Source organism: Sminthopsis crassicaudata, chromosome 1, assembly GCF_048593235.1.
Source record: "Sminthopsis crassicaudata isolate SCR6 chromosome 1, ASM4859323v1, whole genome shotgun sequence".
NCBI lineage: Eukaryota > Metazoa > Chordata > Mammalia > Dasyuromorphia > Dasyuridae > Sminthopsis > Sminthopsis crassicaudata.
The window spans coordinates 285,196,658-285,210,608 of record NC_133617.1 but is presented as its reverse complement, the minus strand read 5'-3'; the positions used below and the strand labels follow the sequence as shown (position 1 = coordinate 285,210,608).

Sequence of the window (13,951 nt, the reverse complement as noted above, 5' to 3'; positions counted from 1 at the left end):
AATTGTTTGCACAAACAAAAACAAGGGAAACAAGAGTAAAAGGGAAATACAAAGTTGGGGGAAAATCTTTACAGTGTTTCTGATAAAGATCTCATTTCTAATATATATATATATATATATATATATATATATATATATATATATATATATATATATATATATATGTGTGTATATATATATATATGCATATATAAAGAACTATGTCAAATTTATAAGAATACAAGGCATTTCCTAATTGATAAATGGTCACAGAATATGAATAGACAATTTTCAGATGATATTAAATCCAATTGAAGTTATATGAATAAATGCTTTAAATCACTAGATTAAGGAAATGCAAATTAAAACTCAGGTAATACTTCATACCTCTCAGATTGGTTAAAATGATAGGAAAAGATAATGATAAATGTTGGAGAGGATGTGAGAACACTGGGATATTAATACATTGTTGGTGGAGTTGTGAAATGATCCAACCATTCTGGAGAGCAATCTGAAACTATGCCTAAAGGGCTATCAAATTGTGCATACCCTTTTGATCCTAGCAGTGCCATTATTAGATCTGTATCCCCAAGAAATCATAAAAAAGGAAAAAAAAAACACATGTGCAAAAAGAGTGGTAGCAGTGCTTTTTGTGTTTGCAAATAATCAGAAATTGTGTAAATGCCCATCAATTGGGGAATGACTGGAAAAGTTGTGGTATATGAAAGTAATGAAATATTATTGTTCTATGAAAATGATGAACAAGCTGATTATAGAAAAGCCTAGAAAGATTACATAAACTGATGCTGAGTGACACAAGCAGAACTAGGAATACTTTGTACAAAATAATAGCAAGAATATGTGATTATCAACTATGAAAGACTTGGCTCTTCTCAATAGTCCAAAGCAATCCCAATAGACTTTAGACAGAAAATGCCATCTGCATCCAGAAAAAGAACTGTGGAAATTGAATCTAAATTAGCACATGCTATGTTCACTTCTTTTTAATTAGTTTTCCCATGATTTTTCCATTTTTCTCTATTTTTTTTCTATCCCAACATGATTCATAAAACAATGTGTATTAAAAATAAATATACTAAGTGGAAGAAAAATAACAAAAACAATGAGATCAAAAAAAAAAAAAGCAAAATTTGATATGTATGCTTATGTACCTAGTTTTATATTGAGGAGGGACAGTCTGACAGTCTTAGAAAATGACTATCATGGAAAAACAAATAAACAAAAATAGAAATTCAATTTTTAAATAGCTGCACATAAACCCACACATTACTATCAGCTAACAGTCCTCTTTACACCCTAAATAAAAGTTGCTTTGAAAAAATTATTCAATACTGTATTTAAAATTGTTTTTCTTAGAAGTAATGAATCTTCCAATAATACGCGCATTCAGGTGTAAACACATATACATACTATTTTTTTTTTTTTTTTTTTTTTGCCAGAAATGCTTCATGAAAGTCAGCAAGTAGAGTGAGATTGGAGATATGTAAACAAAAATATGCTGTATTTAGTGGCCGGGTAAAGGCCCAAAAGACTATGAAACTTTACCTTTAATTTTTATTTGTGATTCTTCTTCTACTGAAGTTAAATCTTTGATCTCATATAGATTTCCAAATGTTAGTGAAAGCCCTCTTTTTATTTGTGTCACACACTAACCGAATTTGAAAGATTTCAATGTATGAAAGAGACTTTGAAGTTTAGTGGCTGAAGTAATGAAATTGCCCAAATAAACATTTAGCATTAAAATTACCTATGCAAGTACCCTTAAACCTTCATTTGAAATCTTAAAACCCAAGAATGGATAACAGCAGGAACATTTGCCAAAAATCTGTGATAGACTTTAATATTTTCATTTAGTCTATAAAAATATTCTCTGGAACGGCAATGCAGATGTTCTTCCCAGATCCTCCAGACAAATTTGTCGATAGAGACTTCCCCAAAAAATTTAGTATTTGTATTCTTCCAAAATTACAACTGGAAAGACTGCAGAATTAGGGGGAAAGAAGCAGCAGCTGTCCGTAATCTGAAAATAACAGTTCAAGTCCCACTATTGAATTTTGGTTATTAAATCAGTTAATCTCAGTGATTCTCAGTCTCTTCCTCTATAAAATCAAGGGGTTGGATTAAGGTGTGTTCTGCTTTCGCTTCCATCTGTAAATCTTGGTTATTACTCAAACCCAGGCTCCTGTATGTAATATCTGTGGGACTGCGAAGTCAAAGTCAATCGTTTCAAGAATAAATTCTTATATATGACAGCCACTGTGCAAAATGTGAGTAATCCAAAGGTAAAAAACAGAAAAAAGCATAAACCAGTGTCCACTTTCAAGGTCCTTTGATATAAATGGAGAAACAATGAGTCAAATGGGCCAGAACAGCTTGGAAAGAGGTCAGAGACAGTGAACCAGGCAGAGGCCGCGCGATTAAGTTGGGAGCTGAAGAGAGGTATTCCAGGATGACATCCCCGAGCCTCAGTTCCCTCCCTTTCACAGGGGTTTGGGAAGGGTCAAATTTTTTATCTCTTTAGGGCAGTGTGTTATTATCATGCTTGGCTAGAATCAAATAAAAGGTATGAAAAGGAAAAAAAAAATAAATAAACGGGAACAATTAGAAACTCTGGCCCTGAGTCTGCTTATTCCTCCAACATACTCCCAGTTCCTATTGAAAGGCAGGCTGGGAACTCCAAATGAGGCTACTAGATATTGCTTCCCTTGACATAGCTCCTTTCTTTACGGCTCCTTTTCCTTTACAGCGAGGTTTGCGACAGCTGCCCCGGGCGGCCGGCTAGGCTTGCCACGCCACGGGTTAGAAGGGTTCGGCCTCCTAGGCGGGAATCGGCCCCACTAGCAATGACAGTTGCTCTTTGAATGCTCAACTGACTGAGGAAAGTGGTCCCGTGCTGGGGCCGTGAGGCCCCGCGGCCCTGCAGGACCCAACCTCCCTCCGAGGCCAGGCCAGGGAGGCCCGGCTATGCAGCTCACTGTATACTGCGTGCGTAGGGACTCCACGGAGGTGACCTTCTCCCTTCAGGTGGACCGGGAATTTGAGCTCTACAACTTCCGGGTGCTCTGTGAGGTAGAGTCCGGCATCCCTGCAGGGGAGGCACAAATTGTCTTTGCGGAGAGCCCTCTGGAAGATAACCACAGATCCTTGGCGTCCTACGGCCTGAAAGATGGTGATGTGGTGATTTTAAGGCAGCTGCACAATGTAGAGCCAGGCTCCCCAGATGAATTCACAGGGATAGACTTCAGCAGTATTGCCGTGCCTAGCACATCGTCCTCCCAGCACCTGCAACCCACCCAGTCATCGGAGAGCTTTGCAGAGATGGTTTCACCTCCCCAGGCCACAGACAATCCTGCCGTGCTCCGAGATATGTTCCTTTCTAATCCCCACGAATTGGCCCTGCTCAGGGAGCGCAACCCATCCCTGGCAGAAGCCCTGCTCAGTGGGGACCTTGAGGAGTTTACGAGGGTTTTGATAGAACAACAAGAAGACCAAGCAATGAGAGATGAAGAGACGTTTCGCCTCTTTGCAGCTGACCCCTTTGATCTTGAAGCACAAGCCAAGATAGAAGAAGCCATCAGGCAACAAAACATTGAGGAAAACATGTCCATAGCGATGGAAGAGGCCCCCGAGAGCTTTGGCCAAGTAGTGATGCTATACATTAACTGTAAAGTGAATGGACACCCCGTGAAAGCCTTTGTTGACACAGGCGCTCAGATGACTATCATGAGCCAGGCTTGCGCAGTGCGGTGTAACATATTGAGACTTGTGGACCAGCGGTGGGCAGGAATTGCTAAAGGTGTGGGAACTCAGAAAATAATTGGTAGGGTGCATCTAGCTCAGGTTCAGATTGAAGGAGATTTTCTGGCATGTTCTTTTTCTATAATAGAGGAGCAACCTATGGATATGCTTTTGGGTCTGGATATGCTTAAGCGACATCAGTGTAATATTGATCTCAAGAAAAATGTACTAGTAATTGGTACAACGGGCACCCATACAACCTTTCTTCCAGAGAGGGAACTCCCAGAATGTGCAAGGTTGGTATACGATCCAGGGCAAGATGATCTGCGAATGGAGGAGAAGCTCTACAAAAAGCTTTAGAAGATTCCGAATGTCAGAATTCAGGATGCATATAATATATGTGTGTTGCATTTGGGATGGTTTATAGAATAGAGAAGAATGATAAAGAAATGACCTCATAGATAGTATTATGAATATTAACTTTAGGGGGTTCTAGCAATTCAGTCCATTTTTAAGGACTATTTTGAGATCACTAAAACTATAAATCTTTATCACTCTGTCTCTCTGTCATAGCTCCAGCCTGCTCCTACAAATCAGCCTACTGGAGCTTGTTGAAGGTCAAGGTGAAGACTTTTAGAGCTTCAGCTGAATTCCAGATATTGTGAACAGAGGGGATATTCCCTTCCCTTATTGAACCTTTATGTTCTCACTTCTGTCAGAGAGCCTTGTCAGACACAGCAACCTGTCCAAGTTTTATGCTATCATTTTGTGTAATTCATTGGGGAAATGTACAGCTTTTGTTTTGTATAATTCACTGGGTATAAAGAAATAGAAAGTTGCAGATAACTTAGAATCTCTCCTGTTAAGGTAAACATCCATTACATTGAAGTTTATCTTTATTGAAGAACAGAAAGGTAATTTGTTGCAGCTTTCCAGATTTATAATTCATAAATATTTCTAGGTGAAAAGAGGGAGTGTTCAGAATATCAGGATCTGAGTTAAGCAAATGACTTTCATGAACATGAATGAAAATGCAACCCAAGTTTAAATGATAGAATGAACCAGTTGACCTATAGTTAACTAGTAATGCTGAAGTTGGAGCTTTCTGCTAGAATATGGCAGAGCTGTTCTCCTGCCCAACAAAATAAAATACAGTAAGACAAATAAACAAATACAACCCATTGCAAATAAAGGAAATGAATCATAGAAGGGAGCCCTTCCATTTTCAGGAGGAAAAAAAAAATTCCACTCCCAGTGTCTATTGAGAACTCAGCTGCAGAAACACCTATGGCAATAGATACAGGCAAACATTATGTAGTTATCATGCATAATGAAGCAATTAGAATGCAAATATTAAAAATACTGTTGTGGATGACTTTAGTGAAGATAATCCTTTGATAAAGGCAGAGGTAACACAACTTAATTTCCAATCTCTAATTTTGGATAATCCTCTTTTTACTGATTTATCACTCTCCAGATAGTAATGTTAAAATGTGTAGAATAAGTAAACTGCCACATTTATTGCTCCTCATTAAATATTTAGTGATTGACACTTAATGTATTCAACAGTTCTCTGTGCATCTGTTATCTACAGAGATATCTTGTTAATTTGTAACAACTACTCTGAAAGAACTTCATGAATTTCTGTTCATCAATTGTAAATATTAAGTCTTATATCTGAAGAAACCATCTGTCATTAGGAAATTATAATAGTTTGACTACATTCTCAATGAGGAGCTTTCTGAAAAAGAAATTTAAAGGCAACAAAATAGGACATTTGAGTTGGTCAGAATTCAAAAAATCTTTGTGATAACTGTACCAATGACAGTTTAACAACTATATCACTGATTTCTGAGTGGAAACTGTTAACACTAAAGGTTTATTATAGAGTCTGACAATTGCTTTAGAAGTCCAGAAGTTAACAGTATCCAGTAATGTACAGCTAATCTGTATTGCTAAACTTGGCTGAAATATTAAATTAGCTACTAAACTGCAAGTCTTTTAGCTACTAAGTTGCAGTCTTTTTATACCAACTTAAATCCATTGATAGTCCTCAATCAAGATAGTCAAAAACTATTCACAGGACAGCCTAAAAGAAGCCTGAAGCTAAGACTCTCCATAGAATAGAGAACCTTTGTTCTTTCCTTGATTTTCATGCTACAACAATAACTGAAGTCATTATCACACTTCTTGGACTTTTCATTGAGTTTGTGCAAGCATAAACCTTGTTTTTTTTTTTTTCTTCTCATTTTGTAAACAAAGAACATCATAGTTTCTAAATAACAGTGGAAAAGATGAACTTGAATTGTCCTCATTCCTTTGACAAATATATCTGAAGTATGTGTATAAAGGTATATGTGGGTATATGTGTATGTGTGTATCTGCAAATAAAATGTTGAGATAAAATTTTTAAAAGCTTTTGCAAAGAATTTGGTCAAAAAAAAATTTGTGATCTCTTGAATTTGTCTATTTCATTTGATTTTTTAAAAGTGTGGAGTAGAATGGGGTGTGGCAGAAGAGACTTAGTACTGCATATAAAAAGAGAACTTTTCTCATTAAGGTGATGCATTCTGGAATAAAATGGATATTTTTACCTTTAAAATGAAGAAAATTCTCCTGAAATTATAATTATTGGTAGACTAATTTTGTATACACTTAATGCCTGTTATATTCTTCTACTGTTATAAAACTAGCATGCATTCATACCAGCAACTCAGTATAAAACAGATAAGGTATATTCCTTTTGTTATACTCATAGATGAGATATATTCCTTTTGTTATACTGATTATTAAGAAGAGGAAAAGGCAGAATAATAATCAGATGGGTTTTGATGCTGTGGTATATTTTCCCAAAGATAAAATAAGGGTTTTGGAAATAAGAAATGTCTGTGATAGAAGCAGCCTACTTGTTAATTTCTCTTTCAACATTTAAACACCTTCTATGCACTTATCAAATAAATGAAATATTTCCTGCCTTGAAGGAAGGAATCAGTTTACACCTTCACCAGTAATAAATTAGCATGCTTATTTTTCCATGTCTTTATTTTAATTTTGTTATATTTTATCCCCCTTGTCAATGTGTTTGATATAAAATTGTATTAAATTATTTTGAATTTCTTTGGTTATTAGTGGTTTTTTGAACATTAAAAAAACATATTGTTGATTTTTAAAAATAACTTTTGAGAAATATAAAAGTTGCATTTGAATTGAAAAAATAAATTTCACAAGTATATGAGGGAGGATAAAGTGCTATCAATCTGAGTGGGAGGAAAAAAGAGATTTTAACTTTTTATAAATCAGAAATAAGATATTGCTGGCTTCAAAAATATCATCTTTGGCTATATTAAAAGATTTAGCAGGAGTAAAGAAGTGATAATCCTTTTCTATTTTATCTTTAAAATTGCATTTACTTTTCTATATTAACATATATGTAAATGTCCTCCCCCCAATTTGGGTACTACTTCACCTGAATCCTCAAATTTTGCTATACTGATTTACTGTTATCATTTTTAAATTTGATATAACTTCATAAGATTCAAAGAATGTCAGAGAGCAGATAATATAAGTCCCTCATTTTGCAGATTGATGAATCTGAATCTCTGTAAAGTTATGTCATCTCCAAAATTTCACAGGTGAAAGAACTTTGATCTAAACCCAGGTTTTCTAACTTCAGAGCCAGTGTTGCTTTTATTGCATCATATTGTCTCCCAGATATTCCCCAATCTTTTCTTGAAAAAGCTTTTAATTTTACATTTTAGTTCCCTTTATCTTCTCTACCCAGTAAGCTATGCTTAGTAAGAAAGAAAAAGATGGAAAACATATTTCAGCCAACATTACCAACAGATCCATTGACCTCAATGGATCTGTTGGTAATGTTGGCTGAAAAATGTGTTCCCCCCTTCCCCTTCTTTGCTGAAGGGCAAATCAGATGTGGACATTGCAAAGAAGGGGAAGGGGAAGGGAAATTTTTTCTTAAAAAAACAAAACAAAACAAAAACATTTCAGATGATGTAGATGGGCACGCTGGAAACATTCCAATTTCAGAGACACATGGTTCAGGATTTTGGGCCACAGAAAGATAGTTGAGATGAGTAGTGATGGTTTGATGTACCTTATACATGTTGCCTCCTGTCTTCTACTCAGACACTGGCTGATTCAGCTACAGTGACTTGTCTGCCCTCTGTGTTATTTGTGGGGGCTATGGTTAGCCTCTTTTCCTCAAGAGCTGGTTCTAGGAAAGATATTTGTCACAGGATAACTATTTTCTAAGGATGTTTTTTGGGCTTTAGATCAGGGGATATGAATATTACAGTGAATTTATTTCCATTATTAGGTGCACTAACTTGCTCAAATTTATTTAATGTGGACTTTATTAAAGGAACACTTCAGTTGGATCTATGGAAATATTGAAATGCATTGTTAGATCTACTCCCAGATATTTTATAAATATATTAATTTTTTAAAATAAAATTTTCTTTACTACTAATGTGTTCATTTTTATGATCTTACTTTGTGTCCTGTAACTAAAGCTATTGTTTTAGTTTCTTTGCTTATATTTCCAAGTAAAATAATTTGATCCATAAATAGGGATTAAGTCCCCTCTTACCTTGTTTTTCTGTTTGAGATATTTGCAAATTGAATCAACAGTTCATGTCATGTGTGTGTGTGTGTATGTAATTTGCAGGTATTTAAAATGCCTTTATCAAACAATTTTATACCTTTTTAAATTTGTCTTGTTCTATTGATACTTATAACATTTTGGAAGTTGCCCCTTGACTCTACTGCTGTATTTATTTAGGGATTTTAAAATGTATTCTCATTGATCTCTATATTTGCTTTTGATTTAAGATAAATTCTATAATATTGTATCTAGTAGATAATAGGATATTTAGAAATTCATCTATGCCTATGCTTTGTAAAATTTTTTCATCCTAAATGAATTTTGTATTTTGTCAAAGCCTTTTCTTCATCTATTAAGATAATTTTGTAGTCTAGTTTGTTTTTGTTTTCATTATGATTAACTATGTTGATTGTTGTCCTAATGTTGAATCATCTTTGCATCCCTGATATAAAGCTAATGATGTTTTGAATGAAAAACTGTAATTTGTTTAATAGAATTTTATTAATTTTAATCAGTATTAGTTGATAATATTGGTTTGAAATGGATATTTTTTCTTTTCTATATCTTTTTATTTTTTAAATAACTTTTTGTTTTAATTTTTTTAAATATATGCAAAATATATTTTTCAACATTCTCTTTGAAAAACTTGTATTCCAAATTTTTCTTCCTCCATTTCCTACCCTTTCCCTTAGAAATCAAGTAAATCTATGTTAAAACATGTACAATTCCATGCATATTTCCACCTTTATCATGCTGAACAAGATAAATAAGATGAAAAGGGGAAAAATTAGAGAGAACAAAAAGCAAACAAAAATAAAAGATAAAAATACTTTCTGTGATCCACATTTAGTCCCAACAGTCCTCTTTCTGGATGTAGATGGCTCTCTCCATCACAAATCTATTGGAATTGGTCTGAATCACTTCATTGTGGAAAAGAGCTATGTCCATCAAAATTGATTATCATATAATCTTGTCATTGCTGTGTATGATGTTCCCTTGGTTTTACTCACTTCACTTAATATAAGTTCATATAAGTCTCCCCTGGCCTTTCTGAAATCAGCATGCTGATTGTTTTTTATATAACCATAATATTCCGTAATATTCATATACCATAACTTATCCAGCCGTTCTCCAATTAATAAGCATCCACTCAGTGCCCAGTTAATTGCCACTACAAAAAGAGCTGCTACAAACATTTTTTGTACATGTGGGTCCTTTAACTTTTTTTTATGATCTCTTTGGGATACAGACCCAGTAGAGATACTGCTGGATCAAAAGATATGTATAGTTTGATAACTTTTTGGACATGATTTCAAATTGCTCTCCAGCTCAGTTCACAATTCCACCAATTTATTAGTGTCTCAGTTCTCTCACATCCCCTCCAACATTTATCTCTGTACCTTTTTAAAGAGGAGTTTTCTACTTTGCTTTATTAATCCATTTCCCTTGCCATTTAGTTTTCTTTTTTTCCTTTGATTTCATTATATTTATTAAAATTGTTGTTCTTTTTGGTCTCTTTATATTCTTCCTGCCATCAAAGCTTCCAAAATATCAGTAAGGTTCTCTGCTAAATTATTTGTGTTATCATAAAGATCTTTACTTTTTTTCCCTTTCTTTTGTACCTCATTCTTAGAAGTATCATTTTTGTAGGATATAAATGATAGAAGTATTCTCTCCTGGTACTAATTTCCTCTGTGTCCCAAATAGCACTTTATCAGAAGAACTGGCCTGTCTCTACAACTCCACAAATTAGACACAATATAACATTCCCATCTCCCAATAAATCTTCCCATTTATATTTCTGTTGTTTGAGAGATTTGCAAATTGTATCATTGGATCATGTTGTTTTTTTAATTTAATTTGCAGTTATGTTTCAAGTATCTCTATTATTTTTAAAAGTTGTTGATTAGGCTCAGATTTATAGGATATGCCAATTTAGTTTATATTTTGAACTTTTACTTTTTTAGAATATATTATATTTCCTTCTGTATTTTTGGTGGACATAGAATGTGTAGTGCTGTTCAACTTTCCTTTACATTTGAAAGCTTTATTTTCCCTTTGAATGTTTGCAGGATTTATTTTTTATTATTACAACATGTAATTATTATTTACATTATGTATTATGTAATATATTACATATATTGAATTATAATTCATTGTATATGTATATACAATTACATTTTATTATTACATTATTATCACATTACATTATGCGCAATGGAGTTTGAAGTACATGTTTATTGTTGTTGTTATAGTCAATGTTGTATTTGTTTTTAGAAGGCTGGAATGTGGCTTGGTGGATTAGCATCAAGAAAAGCAAGAATTAGCAAGACACATCTGGCCTCATATCTTTAAATAACTGTGTGATCCTGGACAACTCATTTACTTTCTGCCTCAGAATCTTCACCCATATAATGGAAATAATAATAATAGAACCTATGTCCCTAGGATGTTGTGAGTCTCATGTGGTATTATATTTGTATAGGGTCTACCACAGTTCCTGGGACATTGAAGACAAATAATTTCCTTATGTTTCTGAAAGTGACCTCTGAATTCTTCCAAGTTAGTATTTTGTTTTCTATGTTCTAAAGTTCTATGAGAGTTTTCCCTATTTTTCCTTCATTAATTTGTTTAAAATTTTCACTTTGTCATTTTCTTCTGAGAAACCATTGATTTTGAAGATATCTCTGTCTTTGAGATCAGAGATCATGTGTTCTTTTTTACTTATCATCCAGATTGTCTTTTACTTCAATATTTTTATTCCCAATGAATTGTTTTTTCTTTTGCTTTTTTAGGTAAATCCACCACATAGATTGAAGTTTTTCTATTATGCTAAGTATTTCTGCTATGTAATTCTGCTTTGTTTACTTTTAACCTCTTCTCTCAAGAGTCTTATTTGTCTTTTGAACTGATCTGGGAAATATTTGTTGTTGATCTATTCCCAAGACAGAACCACAAAATTTTCTCAGCTACCTCCCACATTGCAGAATATTCTTTTCATTAATATCCACATTCCTGCCCAGAGTAGATTCTGTAGTGAAAGAATAAGGCTTAGGTTCCACTCCCCTTTCCTTCAAGTTTGGTATTGATATACAAAAAAGCCCTTTGGGGGAAGCTAGGTGGTGCAGTGGATACAGCACCAGCCCTGAAGTCTGGAAGACCGGAGTTAAAATTTGACCTCAGACACTTAACATTTCCTAGCTGTGTGACCCTGGGCAAGTCACTTAACCTCAATTGTCTCAGCCAAAAAAAAAAAAAGAAAGAAAGAAAGAAAGAAAGCCCTTTGCCCTGATTCCCTCCATTAGTTCTTTGAGCTGGATCAACATCTACTCATGTACTGCTTTTTGCCATGTACCCAATAGTCTTTTAAAAGTTCCCTAACTTAAAGGTTATGTCAAGAAAAAGGGGTTCTCATTCTCTCCCTTCTATATTTTCCTATCACTTGTCTTTTTTATATGGCTTGGCAAATGTTTTCTACTTGGTGAAACAATGAAGGGAAATAATGGGGTGAGGTTTACTGGCAGAAACTGCAGTCAGTGGTTATCCTGAGTCCCAAATCACAAATTGGTGTATTAGTTTGTATGCCCTGAGAGAACATGAGGGCTGGGAAGATAAAGATACTGGATAACTGCATTCCATAGTAGCATTCTTTATTGTTAATTCATGAGACTTTTACATTGTTAGTTTTTTTTTTTTTACACAAGGATTCAGTTTTGATTACACCATATTTAGCACATAATTCTATATAGTTGTCTATTTTGAGAATTAGTGAGGACTACAGATACTATCTTTCATGTTATTAGTCATTACATGACCCTGAACACATTATTTTTCTATCAAAATACCTCAGAAGAAAGATTTTAGATGCCAAAAACCCCGTCCCACAAATTTTTCATCTAACATTTTAAAGTATTTTATAAATTTAGTACATATTCCTGTTTATGTCCAGATATCATCTCTTTTATTACAAACTCTTGAAGGGAGACTTCTCACCAAAGTTCTAATTCTTATCAACTCAAGTATAGAAATTATTAGCTGAGAGAATTCTGGTTATTGTCTATATAATTGAAAGTCCTGTCACACTGGTCCTCTGCAGCAGGCTATTATTTATTTTCTTAACTCTTCTATTTTCTCTTTCTGCCCCAGTGGTATGTATTATTCAATGACAAAATCTTTTTTTTTTCAATTCATTGTCCAGGAGAAGAGTAGGATGATGCAATGAAAGAGGAGATGAAAGCATGTCTTAGGTAGGGGAGATATAGTATGGAATGTATAATAAAATAAACATATTACTATACTTATTCTTCCCTTTCATGAATTTCATTCCTTTTTTGCTAACTCCTTATTTATCTAGGATATTTATAAATTCTTTGTGAGTCATTTTGATTCTGTCATCTTTATTACAAAGGTCATGCTTTTTGGTGGAGGAAAGATGCAAAATAAGTGCAGAACATTTGTGTTTTAGATAAACTATACTCTCAATTATAGAAATAACTGACAGCTATCACTGTTAATTACCATTATTAATATTGGAAAGATTATAAGGTGTCACCCCAATATATCAGAAGGGGAAATTTCCTATTTTTAAATAGGAATAGAATAGAGACAATGACTTCTATTTGTAAAAAAATTCCATATTGAATCTATGCTTGATCATCATCTAAAAGGAGAATCTGTAATTGAAAGGCACCAATATGTCTTTATCAAGAACAGATTATGATGAACTATCTTTCCTGGTATGATAAGTATTATTAAGGATAAAATGAATGTTAGGAATATAGTATACCTATGATTTTAGTAAAGAAAATAATTTTTCATCAAATATTGAGACTTTATCATTATTAGATGCATTAGTGTCTTATTGGATAGCCACACTCAAAACAATAGTTCTTAATGATTTAAAGTCAATATGTCAGGGGGTACTATTGAATTATATCAGGAATGTGTTTAAATTTATACTATTTGATATTTTTAATGGCTTTGATATAAACATGAATATCTTGCTCATTAGGATTATAAATGACCAGTGTCATTTTTTCCAAATTAATTTTGTTTTTGCAAACCTGTGACTATCTACTGAGAAAAATTCTTAAATTGTATCCTATTAAGTAAAGTTCCAATTCATTGACCTGAAATTTAAGAATTTCCACAGGGTTTTTGTGTTTTGTTTTGGCTTTTTTGTTATGCTAAATCTCACTGTATTTTGCTTTACATACTTTATATTCCAGATCAAACTTAATTGCTCCATCATCAATGGGAATATTCAGAGTATAGTTTGCAGAGTGAAAAGCTTACTGCATTTCAGATCAGATGTCCTACCTTTGAATACGAATTCATGTCACCTTGAATATGTACCTTCATCTCTTTGAGTTGGTTTTCTCATATAAAAAAATGAAGGAGTTGAATTTAATGATGACCATATGTTATAATCTTGGTTTTATTCATGTCATATCTTATTTGAAGTGGAAAGATTGCTCAGAATTTGATCTGTGGGAAGCTGTAATATCATCATACTTACTTTTCCCCTAATCTATAACATTATCTTCCCACATAAAACTAACAACTTCCCCACAGAATTCCATTTTTGCATCT

At 33.6% G+C, this 13,951-nt stretch overlaps 1 pseudogene; it reads left to right on the top strand.

Moving 5' to 3' along the window:
* Window positions 1-2,881: 2,881 nt before the first annotated feature.
* On the top strand, window positions 2,882-4,198 carry LOC141549399 (protein DDI1 homolog 2 pseudogene; annotated as a pseudogene).
* Window positions 4,199-13,951: the final 9,753 nt, after the last annotated feature.